The following is a 15666-nucleotide window of genomic DNA, read 5'->3' as shown; positions in this document are numbered from 1 at the left end:
CTCACTAGAATATGCAATCTGAGTTTTTTGTGCCACTTTTTGTGGTTCATTTTCAACCTCTTTAAAACTTTTCAAAGTGATGGCCTTGACATGTTTTTTACCTTCCCTCTTCGGATTTGTTTATGTATCATTAGGTAATGTCCCTAGAGCTCTATTGTTTATTAAACTAGCAAATTGACCAACCTGAGTCTCGAGGTTTCATAGTGATGCTACTTGACTTTGGATGATACTATCAGTCTATGACATGTACTACCTTAGCAAATCTTCTATGGTTTCTTTTCTAAGATAGACGTTTTGGCTTGCTATTGGAATCCCAAAGGTGCATTTGGTCTTAAAGTTGAAGAAGACCCTTGATTATTAGCCCAAGAGAAGTTTGGATAGTTCCTTCACCTTGGGTTGTAAGTGTTGGAGTAAGTGTTATTTTGCTGTCTACTCCACGCAAATTGCACTATATTTGTCAAACTTGGACACTGATGGCTTGTATGATTATCTCTACAAAATTCATAAGATACAAAAGGACTATGAATGGAGTTAATACCAAAAGATTCAAGTGTTTTAGTTAAAACTATTACTTGTGCAAATAATACCGAATAAGCATTTACATTATGAATTCCAACTACTCTCTTATGCATTGATCGCTTTATTGGGAACTGGTAGTTGTTTGTAGTTATCTCTTCCAACAAATCGTATACCTCATTAATTGATTTAGCCATTAAAGCTCTTTTTGGAGTAGCATAAATGACAGTACGAACATGCCCACTCAAGCCATTGTAGAAAGTCTGCTCCTGAAGCCATTTTAGAAGACCATGATGAGGACAATGTTGACGTAATTCTTTGTATCTTTCCTAAGCTTCGTACAATAACTCAAAATCTTGCTACATGAATGATGTAATATCATTCCTCATTTTCACTACCTTAATTGGAGGAAAGAACTTAGCAAGGAACTTTTGAGCAAGATTATCCTATGTTGTTATTGAGCTAGTGGGGAGACCATTCAACCATGCTTTAGCGTTATCCCTCAATGAGAAAGGAAAAAGCCTCAAATGAATTGCATCATCTATGACACCACTGTGCTTAAACATATCACGAATCTCCAAGAAGTTTAATAATGGCCATTTGGATCATCATTTGATAGACCCCCAAAATTGGACTGAAGTTTAAATCATGGTGATGGTGGCCGGCTTGATCTCAAAATTGTTAGCTTGAATAGCCGATCATCGAATGCTTGATGAAATCCCTTACATCAATGGGACAGCACAATCTCTGAAGCAATGATTTTCAGCTGCTACACACTTTTAGATTTGTTGTCCATCCTATCAATCAGCCATTGTATTTGTTTGAGCAAAACCTCATTGATTTTCTCGTTGAAGTCTATGGAATATTTTCTCAATTTCTGAATCACAAGGTCTAATCTCCAAGCCTTTTGCTCTTCTTATACAACAACGGGACACACTTGCAAAACAAAGAACTAAAACTTAAATTAAGACTAATCTGTGGAATTTTAATATTAGCAATCAATAAAGAAAAAAAAATCTCCCGACAACGACGCCAAAAACTTGTTGTTAAATTTTCACGCAAGTGCACGTATTGCAAAAAAGTAATATACTAATAAGTAGAGTATCGTTCCCAAGGGATTTGTTCTTAAATTTTTGCTAAGTACTAAAATTTTATACCAAATTAATCTTATTTAAGTAACCAAAATTTGTAAAAAATTTAATTAAAACAAAATTAAAATAAACACTGAATCAACAAATAAAAATTAAATATTCTTGAGAAAGACAATAAACTAAAGACCTAGGATTATGGATTCGTTCAACACTTCATCTGATTTCAAGTTCTCAAATTATTTACCTTCTTGGGTGGTTTTACTAACCTAGGATCCAAAATTATGTACAAGTCTTCGTCAAAATGCTTACACAAATACCTAACTTAATTAGTTCACTATATGTCTATAGGAATCAATTAAATTAAGTTCATTAAACTAGTGTTTTAATTTGGCTACGTATGGCAATTGGCGTTTGTCTACCTAAATAGCAAATTAGATCACCCTAGTGATGTGAATATATATTATTCAAATCTTATTCCAATCTAAAATCTCTCTGTCGAGTTTCAATTAGATTCACAAATCAATTAATTGTGGATCAGGGAATTAAAGGCATTAAGAACAGCTTTGAATAAGCCAAACTATACCCATTCATGATAAATTAAAGATAAACTAATATTCAAACAACAAGTTGAAATCCACCATGATCCTAGAAAAGTAAATTAGTTCATAATATCTAAATAAAACAATATCCAAAGAAATTTAGCCATGAATTCAAGTCAAAGAAAATAAGTATAATACAAAAGAGAGAAATAAACTAATGTTGAAGCTTTGTTGATCTCAAATCTCTCTCAATTGCTCTTGTTCTCTTGCTTGATTTTTAGCTTAAAATCTCCAGAGGAGCTGCTATCGTTCTCCTCATAAAATCCTTTGAAAAATTCCTTTAAATACGCGTAATTTGCTCTAATTTCCAAATTTACGTCAGACATTTTATTTTTGGAAACTAGTGTGGCATCCAAGCCATGATTCCTTGGTGTCGCAGCGCTCTGGCCTTGGGAGTTTGTATGATGCACCTCAACTATCCAATGTCATGGTCATGAACTTCCCAGTTCTGGGGCCCTAACTCTCTCAACGTTGCGTCCATGATTAACTTAAGCCCACGACCTCCAATCAACATGTTGTGTAGAACTACAACTATCTATCATCTTTCAATGCAATTTTGAACTTGATTGCATCCAAATTGGGCAAAATAGTAAACATAAAAGTCATATCTTGTTCTCTTAGCTTTCCAATGGATTAAGAATCTAATCAATTAGATTTTTTTAGTTCAAGTTATCCTTAAAATACTGTAGCATATACAAATGAAACCTTCACCATACTTGTGCGATTTTAACTCAAATGCACCTTTCTCATCAAATAATCTACACAAAACTACGTAAGAGATCAACAATAACTCTTCTTAAAGTAAATTAAAGCAAAATAAAGTAAATTTCACTAAAATAACTTAAATTAACTACTCAACATGTAATCTAACTTAAACTAAAAATATATTTAAACTGCTAAAATTTGAACATAAAATCTTTAAAATTTGGGTACTTAAGCCCCCAAAATGTTTCAAAATAACTCTATATAATAGAGTTATCAATTATGGCATGAACTTGAAAATGTATCTTCTTCTCTCTTGCAATTGCTTAAGGAGATTGAAATAATTTCATTTGGTGGTGAGATGGAAATGGTGGAGTATTTCCTAAATAATGCTAGAGTCTTGGAGAAGTTTAGAATACAAATTGCCTGGTATATTGGAGAACATACCAAGATTACTAAGAAATTGCTAATGATGCCAACGGAATTAAAGATATGCACAGTGGAATTCATTACTAAATTCATAAGGTGAATTATTATAGTTATTTAATTATTTATTTTAATCTTTTTTATTTTTTTTATGAATATGAGACATGATGATTAATCATTGGACGTGTCACCTTTTTTCTTTGTTGTACTAGTTACTATGTACTTACGTGGTTAAGTTTATTTTAATTGAAAGGATGAATCTAGACAGAAAACATTTAATTATAATAATAGTGAATATTTACACATGGCGTGTAAATAGGTGGGCATGTAAGAAACTGCACGACATGTATCAATTGCTTACTAATTCATGGCGTGTAATAATAGATGCATAGTAATTGCATTTAACAATACATTTTATAGGTGTGGCATGCAGCAACAATTACCTACTAGGCCTAGCTTGCCATATTGAGCCATCACATTTACGAACATATTTAGGCATAGCGAGTAATTTAGTCATTAGGCATGGCGTGTAGCATCATATTTATGCATAACGTGTAACAACATTTAACTTGCCAGGAATGGCATATAACAACATAAATTACATTTAACAACACATTTTACAAGCATGACGTGTAGCAACAATTGCCTACTAGGCATGGCTTGCCCTATTGAGCCATCATATTTACTAATATATTTAGGAATGGTGTGTAATTTAGTCATTAGGTACGGTGTGTAGCTTCATATTTATGTATAACGTGTAACAACATTTAACTTGCTAGGCATGGCGTGTAGCAACACAAATTGCCTAGTAAATGGCATGTAACAACATTTAACTTGCCACACATGGCGGCTAACAACATTAATTTTTTTTTTTGTAAATAGTGTGTAACAAAGAAAAAAGAAAATGATCAACACTAGCATTTAATTGTGAATAAGGTCAGGCAAATTGAACCAATACGAGATGCTACTTAAAAACATTAGGTTCGAGAGAAAACATTTTCTCTGAATGATTCATTCATGCACAAACATTGTAGAATGATGTTAGCATTGCATGTTGCACCCATATTTGTGAGACTTGCGGGTGAGTAAGCATAAGCAAGAAGATCTTTACACGAATCTAGACCAATAGCTTGGACAATTTTTGACATTTTATGTTATAAACCAGTTTTTTGACTTCTTGCCTTGGCCTTAACTCACACCATCTCTGCCAAATTAACAAACACAAGATCAGCAATGGCACTAAAAACATTCAAGAATTTGGTGATCAAAAACAACTCTTAAACCCTGTAAAAAATAATATGAAACAAAGACTATTCTTTGATACTTAGTTACATCAGGCCATTTTGAAGCAACCACCTTTTCTTTAGAGGTAACTAAGTACCAAGGAAAAATCTCTGCACAGCCTCAAATAATCTAAGATCTCTATAAAATCGAGTCATTCCAGACCACATTTAACAATCATCAGATGTTTATATGTCTTGGAATTACTTTCCTAAAGCACTTGGACCTTACCATGAGAAAATCATGCAAGCCTAACCTAAAAGAATATAAAAAGGTATCCCTGACCCTTATCAATGGTCAGAAGGAAAATCTCACAAGGAATATGGGGAACTCTGATGGAAAAGATCTCTGAAGGAAAATCTCTACAAAAAATATCTTTGAAGGAAGATCTTTGATGGAAAAGAGACGTTTTGGCTTTAGATTTTTTTCTAAACGTTCTGTCTCTTGAATTTGAAAAGAAATCTTTCTAATTATGAAGTTTTCACAGTCTTCGAAAAACAAACAATTAACACATCATTTATTGCTATTATGTTTAGTAATCAATGATTTTATGCGTGGCGTGTAGCAACAATTGTATAGTATCCATGGCGTGTAATAAAAGTGTCTATATATGCATTGCATGCCAACATGTTCAAAGCTCATTTCAATTCAACCTTAGAGGAAAACATTTTTCTTTGGTATAAGCGGTCATCGATTGATGTGGGCTTTTCAGTGGTAACTATTTGGAAGGAGAACATATCTGCACCCGGAATAAGCCATGTACCTACATTTATTCTTTCTTGATCAATGTCATCGGGTAATGCCTCAAGTGAACAAATCCCGTTATCACTAGCGATGAGGTTATTGTATATACGGTCATCGCACTGAACATCTCCTAAATCTACACCTCAGGCATGTTTTGTACCACCTTTAACATGATTACAATTCAGAATGTCATTGTTGTCACCGCAATCATCCTCTAAATTGTCATCAAGCCCATCATCAAAATCGTCATCAAAGCTATTTTCACCAATAGGAAACCAATCGTCTTCACTCTGATCAAATGTAGCATCATCCTCGAGCATTGCAGTGTCATTTGAAAATGGCATTAAACCTTTTATAGTATCACTTGAAGGTTGCATTGGTTGGACAAAAGCAAATAATTGGTTCAATGCACATGCTAATCTGAATTGTGTAGCCAACTATTGTGAGACTATCGTGTGTTTACTGAACTGCACAAACTCATGTGCATACATCCATGTTGATTGCCATTGTTGTGGGTTAAGGATTGAATGGTATGATATATGTCAAACAGTGTAAATTTGAATCTGATTGAGGTGATTACCATGTTGAACAACTTGTTCATATGGCATAACATTCGTATGTCATTCCTTAACGATGACGTACACTATTGGAACATTTCCTCTGCTTTAGCAGAATTAATGCAACATCCTCATCGTCCTTGATAACTGGACGTGATAGCTCTCTGAGTATACTGATCAATGCATGTAGCTTGATTTCATAATTTTGTGAGTTTACCTAAACAACATCTTCAAGCAACTTCATTAGGCCTGTAAATGACAAATCACTCCTAACCCCCCATATTCGTGACTCACCACCCTTGTAAATGCCATCAACCTAATGATCACCATGTCTTATCACAAGTCGCACATTTGTTACTAAAATAATGATCTCATTATTGCCTATTCTAGTAAAACCACCCATCAGAGCTATCGTTAACCATTGGTCGTTAAGGTGTATTCTAAAAATACCTATATCTACTGCTGTGGCAATAGGCACGTGATTTGGTAATATACCAATTTGTCCATTATTAGTAGAAAAAATTATTTCTTTCACTTCTAAATCCCAAACAATTCGATTATGGGTAAGTACACAAAGATTTAAGGTTATTTCTTCAATTTGGTTTCTTAAACGCAAATAAGAAAGATCGTACATGATGATAGAAAGCTTGTTCGAGCAAGTTGATGTAGGAGACTCAAATAAAGATTCTTGCTTGTGGAGTTTGGGATTGCCTTTCTAGGAGCTTTGCCTTGGCATCTTGAGCTAGTATCCGATATATCCACTTTGTTTCATGGAAAAGAGAGCTATCCTGTAATATGAAAAGCTACCTTAGAATTTGATTTTTATCTTATGTTGGAATCCAAGAAAACTAGGCTTACCTTTTAATATTATGATTTTTTTATACTAGTTTTTTCATCATCATATAAGACACGGTAATGAATGGGCTTACTTTTTCCCTACATAACAAAAGGGATTATTTTCAAACCTACTCATTACCAAGTATTGTATGATGAAAGCAAGTTCACTATAGATAGCTTGCAAGTGCTCACAAATAATTTATATTACACGTAATGGGTTTACAATTTTCTCTATAATCTCCAAAAGTCAAATCAATTTATCAACAAGTTGGTACATGCCATGTTCAAAAATAGTTTGCTACACGCCACGTTCAAAAATAGTTTGCTACACACCGTGTTTACTACTCACCATGTACAGACAAATTTTACTACACGTCATGTACAAAAACATTACATGCCATGCCATGTTCAATAGATTTTTAACACGCCAAGTCTATTAAAACTGTTACATGCAGGCATGACGTGTAACAACTCTAGGCAGTATTCTAATTTACAAACAATGTTTAAGGAATAAATGGAGTGACTTTTCCAACAACTTTGAGGTTTTGTAAATGTAAACCAATAAACCCAATAACATAACTTGATGTCATCTCTACTTTTTGGTATGTAGATCGATGACGATATGGTGAGATGGTGAGAGATAGACTATAGAGCGATGGCAATGGTGGTAAAATTAAAGAAAGTTGGATGGCAAGAGAGAGTTGAGGGAGCTGAGAGACTTGGATGGTGAGAAAGAGCTAGGAGGGCATTTATTTTGTTTGGATGGTGGGAGGGAGGAAACGGGCTTAATTTGTCTGAAATGGACTTATGAGATTTAACCATCTCTCACAATTTGCTCAAAAGCATATTATTGCACCACCAATAATAAAGATCATGACCAAAAAAGAGAGCACACCAAGATCTTATATAATGCAGCACATTAGTGCGAATATCCTTTCCAATCTTTATGCTCTAACTCAATCAATTTATTGATCAACCACTTCATCATCATAGTCAAATAATAAAGCCAATAATTTATCAACATCAAAACCTCAAAAGCTTCATTTCTTAAAAGAGTGAGCCCTAAAAACTTACACTCCATTTATATAGGATCTGATTCATAATGAAGATTCCTCTTCCGGTAGGGGATCGATAACTACTTGCACGTCAAAAGAAGTCATAGCATGGTAAAATAACTATCATTGAAAGTTACACATAAAAAATAAAAGGAGTGAAACAGAATGAAACGCAATGGTGTAGAGGACCATAAGAGGCCATAATAGGGACTTGAAAAGGATTTTTTTTTTCTCGATCATTAAGAAAGTTAGGCAGTGACCAAGGAAGTTCGGTAGTGACCTAAATGCACCTGAAGCATAACACCAAAATTCAGAGTATCCCATGCAGGATACAGTAGTTACAGTCTAGAGCAATAAAAAGTAGAGCCTTGCACCAAAGACAGCCTCCTCAAACCAGCACTATGGTGCCGAACTACTCCCATCACACAGACCACTCAACATCGCAAGTTACTACCATACAAAGATCTTCTCTACGAAAAAGTTGGCTCCACCCATTGCGTCTCGAAATTCGTAGTCCCAATCACACTTAGGCTGCCATCAATGTCATTAAATATTGTCCTGCCTACAGTAAAGTCCTAGGTCTGCCACTGTTTGTCGTGGCTCCCTCACCCAAGATAAAGCTACTTTTGAATTGGATTCGATCACCCATCGTTTCAGTCCAATGGAGGAGAAAGAAATAAACATTTGCAATGCATTCTTATCACATAGGATTTCCAAAACTATTTTATTTAGTTTAGTACATACATACACACCTATATAGAGTAGTTTATTTAGGTGATTATGCATACACACCTCTGCTTATCGTGCTGGCAAGAGTGAGGGTGCAAAGGCCTCAAAGCCTGCTATGATTAATCCCGAGGTACTGTTATCGAACTCAAGTCCAGTACCAGGTGATTATGCATAAGATGAGAACATTTGAAAATTGCTAGGTGTAAAGGGGGTTCTTCTGATAGGGAGAGGAAGCGTTGCAAATAAGTAAAAAGATGCGCTGGAGGCGGCAGAGAGAAAGATGGGAGCAATTCCTGAAGTACCGAGTGTAGTAGTAAGTAGAATAAAGTAAGAAGAGAATTAAAGGGTAGAAAAGAATTAGAGAGAGAAGCTCTCAAGCTGAGAATGTGTTAGCTCGGAAGGGGAGAGAAGAGCCCCTCTAAATGAATTTTGAGGCTCTATATATAGTGCTAAAAGTGGCGGTTACTCAAGAATAAGCTTTAATGCGCCTAAAAAATGACGTTATTATGAAGAACATAAATGTGAGTAACCGTTACTGTAATTAGATGTAATAAAACTTATTCTCAAGTAAAAGGTAATAGAAAATAGATATACAAGAAAAGGTACAAGAAAAGAAGTTATACGAGAATAGGTACAAGAGAAGAAGCTGTACGATAATAGGTACAAGAGAAGAAACTGTACATGAATAGGTGTAAGAGAACAAGGTAAGACAGTGAAACACTTGTACTTCAGGAAAAGGTTAAGAGGAAGACCTTTTAACTACCTCCATATTTGAGCCACCAAGCCAAACTCTCCGGAACATCTCAAGATGAAAGTAACCCATGAACCTTACCACTTATTCTGAGTTACTTTCACTGTTATCCAAATGAAGTGATTATTCTATTTAAAGTAGATGTTCTACTTGTATTAGTTGTTACATATGGAGTAATGCTTTACTTATTCTAATTGTTTTGCTTTAAGTAGTGCTTCACTTACTCTGCGTGAAGTAGCACTTCACTTGTTCTAGTTATTCTGCGTGAAGTAGCACTTCACTTGTTCTAGTTGTTCTCTGTACAATATTATGTTGTAACATAATTCTTTGGAGTAACAGTATTAATCAAAATCAAGTATCTACATTTTGCCCCATGCATAAAAATTCATTATTAAAAATAATTCTTATGTATTAATTTAAAGTATAAATTTTTTTTTGTATTGTAACGTATTATACTGTATCACTTTAAGCAGTAATGCCTTGGGCAGTACTGCTTTAGACAGTAACACCTTAGCCAGTAATGCCTTGTGTAAGGTGTAATACCAAATTTTTTTTCTTGCAATGTCAATATCTTTTGTAATATTTGATTGATTATGCAATAATATTTAATATCTTTCGTAATATTTGATTACATTTTTTTTAATGTCAATATTTTTTGTAATATTTTATTGATTATGTAATAATATTTAATATCTTTTTCATAAAAAACCTTGATTCTTTGTGGCTTATAAATATCAAGTTACTATGAACAATTTTCTTCATTCATATTCAAAGTAAAGCAAAACAAATTTCAGAGCAAAGTCGATTCTTTTGCGAATCTTTTCAAGTAAGTAAATTTTTCTTTCTCTTGTAATTTCTTGTTGTATTTTTTATTTTTATTTTTTTAAAATGAATTTCTCTTATTTGTTGCCCCCTACATGAAATTTTTTTTTTCATATTTTCAAGTTAAAATATGAAATAAGAAATTTTTCATGCATGAGATGAATTTTTTTTATTGAAAGTATTTTATTTATATATATATTCAAGTAGATAAAAAAAAATTATTTGATTTTTGGAACTTACAGCTTGGAGTCATATGCTCCTTGTGTCAATTTTTTTTTAAATATAATTTATTATTTTATTTCATGTCAGTTAGAGTAAGACAAACACTAGAGTATAGAAACAAACTAATAAACAAACACATAAAAGCTAACAAAGTGAACGACATGTCTTTCTATTTTTTTATTGTAATATAAATTGACTTTGACTTGTATTGTGTTTAGGTTTTAGTGCTACTTTAGAAAAGAATAAAAGAGAGCTTTGGAAACAATGCTTGTTTTAGGCTTGAGACACGCCTAGCCTTCCTCTTTTTTTTTTATTTTACTCGACTTTTGTGCTGAAGCTTGTGGCCTGTGTGGAACTTGTTTTGGAGCTTTCTTTTGTCCTCGCCGCTTGTTGCCAGCTATTTCTTTTGAAGCTCGCGGTTAATGCCGCGAGCTATTTCTATTGGAGCTCGTGGTATATCTTTTAAAGGTCGCGGTTTATGCCGCGAGCCATTTTTTTTTTTTAGAGCTCATGACATATATGCCTCGAGTTATTATTATTATTATTATTATTATTTATAATTTTTAATTATTATATTATTTTTATTTGAAGTTACAGATTTTTTTTTTAATTTTACTTATTTATTATATATATTTTTATATTGCATATATATAAAAATAATAATAATATCAAAATCTATAACTTTGATAAGTTTTATTGTTTTACTTCGTAGTTGTGATACTTTTTTATACTTAATAAATAAGTAAAAATAAAAATTATTGCGTATGTATACTTATCTCTTTCTCTATGATCATGTTTGTAGGCTTCTTTTTCTATCATCCTCCATGCCTAGGACACGTGTCCCTCCGAAGATCAATTGTGGTGAGCCTGGAAGGGCTGTAACAAGGAGAAAGACCACTGCACACAAAAGGAAGAATAATGATTTTGAATTAGTTGCTCCCAAGAAAATTAGAGTATGAAAGAGTGGTGAAGTTCCTTCTGTCCCTGAAAACTAAGAAGATGAAATTATTAGAAAACGAGGAGAAAATCGTTTTTAGGAAGAAGTTCATGCTAGACAGGTTGACGAACATACCTCTGAGTCTGTTGGATATGATTGGAATCGTCTATGCTCAGAAGCACCTCATCATAAAATAAGTGGTATTCCAGGACAATCTATTCTGAAGTTCAAGTTTGAACATGGTGAGTTTCCCCTTTCTGCTACTAAGTTAGACTCCAATTCTCAATTTGTTCATGGTTGGGATGAGTGGGTAACTAAAGTGTTGAAGAATCCTTCTTATGTTAAACTTCTCTCTTCTGTTGGGATACTTGATGTTGTACGTATCACTTCCAAGCTCAATATTCGTAGAGAAAAAAGGATGGATGTGTGGCGTGCTATTCTTACGAGGTGGAGCACTTTTTCTCATACTATGATTACTACATGGGGAGTTTACCTTCACTCTAGAAGATGTATGTGTTCTCTTGAAACTTCCTTGTATAGGAAAGGACGATTTTCACTCTATTAAGCTTTCTGAAGAAGAGGTATGTACTCGAGACTTTTTCTTCGATTTACTTAAGAGTTTGAGTAAAACTTCGAAAGTTGCACGATTCTCCAATTGGATAAGGGTTTTTTATAAAAATTTCAATGCTAAGGGAATTAAAATTGGTTCTCCTGAGTATCCAGAACATAAGCATGAGTTGGTGGCTTTAGTAATCTTTTGGTTGACACGACACGTACTCTCAGGGTGTCCAGATGATGGTATCTCTTCAGCAGCTGTTCCTTTAGCAATAAAAATTGTTAAGGGAATACGTTTTCCTCTTGCTCCACTGTATTTAGGATCACTATATAAGAGATTAAACTTGTTTTAACTCAAAACTGTTGAGTCAGCTAGGCATTACAAAGTTTTGACTTATGTGGATGCTTCCTTCATTCAGATGTGCCTATGGGAAAGATTTAGTACTTGCACTCCTGTGCCTAATGCATATCTTTTTGCATCTTTTTAAGTGAATAACCCTTTATCCAGGAACAACTATAGAGCTTAGGCATGGCATGATCGACTCCCGAGAGGTAATGTTCTTGAACTGATGGATGTGACAAAAGAATTCAATCCTAAACCTTATGTGCAGCCCATAAATCGATTCGGTGATCCTGGAATTTATTATGATCGCCACCCTCTGCAGTTTGGAAGAATGAGTTCACAAAGTATTAACTTTTGTGTATGGGTTCACAGTTCCCAATTGCCATCTATGATTGAGAATTCCAGTTCAGGTGGAGATAGAAATATTCTTTCTGTTGAGGTATATTCTCCTTTTAGAGTGGCACACCAATTTGGGTTTGACCAACCAGCTCCGTCTGACTCTTCTTCAACCATCAGTTTTTCTTCTTGCGTTTCTTCATTCCTCATGGCAAGACTTCAACTCCGTTTAGATAAACTTAAGATTTGTACTGTCCCAACTTTTGATAGAGTTGGTATCCACACTTCTAGATGGTTTGCTTATTGGATGGAGTGTTTTGAAGAATGGAGATCTTTTATTATGCCTTTGACTAATCCCAGAGCTTGTCTCTACACTCCTCCTATAAGTAACTCTGATGTATCCTTACGCTTTATTTCTCTCAAAAAGAAAAGAAATGTAAATAAAGAAGAAGATGATGTTCCTCGCGTTCCTACTCATCAAACAAAACATGTGCATCGAAAAGTAAGTTCATCCTTTACTTCTTCTTTTACTTTTTTTTTTTTTTAAATTCATTTCCTCATCATACTTTTTTTTTTGTAAAGAGAAACAACTACGAGAGTAAGACTTAACTCGATTGAAGAGGAAGAGACTTTTGAAGCTAACACTGAGGAAGAATCATGTGACTCTGAACGTAGTGATGAATCTGATGATGAATCAGTTGATGTTGATAAAGCTGAAGTTGAGGGTGAGCCAACCCCTTTTGATGATTTCATTGATTTGGATGTTTTATTTCCAAATCATGTTCAGAACTCTACCATGAGCCAGGTATAAACATTTTACTATGTTACTTCGATTGATGTTGTTCCGTTCCCTTTTTTTTTTGTTAAATTAAGATTGTTCTTACTCCACAAGCTATTCGAGATGAGGTTGTTCTTGATACTGAGACTATTCCTACTGTTGAAGTTGTTCCTGAGTCTACTCCAAATGTTGAGGTTATTCATGATGTTGGAGTTGATATTGATGATGTTAAAGCTAGTCCAATGACTCCTCATGCTTCTTCCTCCCCAGTGCCAAAACATAGAGATGCAAGTAGTGCTTCTGGCACTCAAGTAGTACATACTGAACAAAGTGGTAAGAAAGTTTACTTCCATGGCTTTCAAGTTTCATTGGAGTATGTGGCATACTTGGAGCATGTTTTCAATATAAAGGGAGAGTTTTTGAGTACCTCCTTTGTAAAGAACGTAAACGTCATTTGCTTAATGATGAAAGTGTTGGGTAAAGCTTTAGCCATTTCCCATGCTCCACCACTGAGTACTTCACTAGAGGAATTGCAACAGATGTTACAGGATTTCGATGATTCTTGTAACTTTAGATTCAAATTTGAGTGCCTCAGTGATTGTAGATCTAAAGCCAAGATTTTTCTCAACGAGTCTTCCTTGGAGAATGAATTAGAAGACATTGCAGCGAAGATAGTTTTACTGAAAAAACGTGAAGCTGAAGTACAAGAACAATTAAATGTATTTGCCAATAATAACTCTTCTTTATGGAGTATGTCATTGACTAGTCTTTTGCTTTTCCTTTGTTCTTTTTGGAAGCTCATTTGAGCTAGTACTTCGCTATTGATATATCATATTTCTTTTTCTTTTGCAATAATAACAATGCTATACGTTTATTGCGTATGTGTTCACATTTCATATTATTGTATGTGGCCAAAAGGGAACTCTCAACTCTACATCAAGGAGATTAACTCTAACTTGATATGAAGGAGATTAATTCAACCCTTAAAATAAGTAAGCATAAGAGTTGCGGCCAATTTGTGAGTAAAAAGCTAGGGCCAAGAAGTGAGCGATAAAGCTTGCGGCCAATAGCATAACATCATTACAGCCAAATTATGAGCGATAAAGCTAGCGGCTGAAATATGAATAATCAATTATGGTCAAAGAATAAGCGATAAAGCTTGCGACCAATAGAAAAATATCATTGCAGCCAAAATATGAGCGGTAAAGCTTGTGGCTGAAGTAAGAATGATGAACTATGGTCAAAGAATGAGCGATAAAGCTTGCGACCAATAGTATAATGCAATTACAGTCAAAATATAAACGATAAAGCTAGCGGCTGAATATGATTTTTTTGTTTTTAAAACATCAAACTGCAATTCATAAAGAAATGAAGAGTCAAGGTCATAGAAATATCATACATGAGCAAGAAGAAGGTTGTTCTGGACCCTATTGTTCTCAATCAACAACTCTTATGCTTGCATTTTCTTATGGAAGATTCCTTTCTGAAAAGGATTTCTTCTTTCTCTAGCTCTTCCTTAAATTGCATTCACTGTTGCAGTATTCTTTCTATCGAAGCGAGTAGCTCCCTTTTGTTTGAGAACCGCATTATTGGTTCTTCGTGCCATTTCCATTAAGGTAGCAAAAGTTGGAAGAGGTAAATTCTGCTAGTGTAGCCTACACTCGTCAAACATTTTTTTTGAATGCAAACCGTCACCAACTCCTTCTCATCATAAGACTCTTGTATATCCAACACCCTTTCTCTAAAGTGTTAGATGTATTCCATGAGGTCTTCTCTGGACTTTTGATATTCTGTTCCCAAATTAAAGAGATTAACCTTCTCTTGAGTAAAGAAGAAGAACTCCTCCCTGAACATCCACATCAATTGCAGTTTCTCCATTTCCTTCATTCCCCTTAGTGTTTGTAACTAGAGGAATGACTTCGTCAGGTGCATTCTCATTGAAGTGTACAGATTGAGCTTGAAAAATGGTGGAAGTGAAGCATGCAAGTTGAGATATGGTCTCCAACATCCGCCTATTGTTGTCTTCCAACATTTGCATTCTCTCTTAAGAAGCCTCAATCATTTTCATCAGCTTTTGGATGTAGGTTGGAATAGATGTATCTTGGTTACTAAAGGAACTGTCTATTTCTTCCAATACGCAAAGTTTTTCTCGTAAGCTATTACTTAATGCAATCACTCCTCCCCAGTGGAGTCGCCAAAATGTAAAGGGGGTTCTTGTGATGGGAAGAGGAAGTGTTGCAAACAAGTAAAAGGATGCGCTGAAGGCGGTAGAGAGGAAGATTAGAGCAGTTCCTGAAGTACCGAGTGTAGTGGCAGGTAGAATAAAGTAAGAAGAGAATTAAATGGTAGAAAAGAGTTAGAGAGAGAATTTAGAGAGAAAAGCTT

The 15666-nt window shown here is 34.5% G+C and overlaps 1 non-coding gene across 1 annotated transcript; it reads left to right on the top strand.

The window, feature by feature from the left end:
- The first annotated feature begins 801 nt into the window (after positions 1–801).
- LOC148761021 (small nucleolar RNA R71) lies at positions 802–908 on the top strand. Its single transcript, XR_016028752.1, has one exon. It is a non-coding gene; the product is annotated as a small nucleolar RNA R71 (small nucleolar RNA).
- Positions 909–15666: the final 14758 nt, after the last annotated feature.

This window comes from Theobroma cacao, chromosome 9, assembly GCF_053813885.1.
Source record: "Theobroma cacao isolate CCN51 chromosome 9, ASM5381388v1, whole genome shotgun sequence".
Classification (NCBI taxonomy): Eukaryota; Viridiplantae; Streptophyta; class Magnoliopsida; order Malvales; family Malvaceae; genus Theobroma; species Theobroma cacao.
The sequence above is the reverse complement of the archived record's forward strand: the minus strand, read 5'-3'. Positions and strand labels throughout refer to the sequence as shown.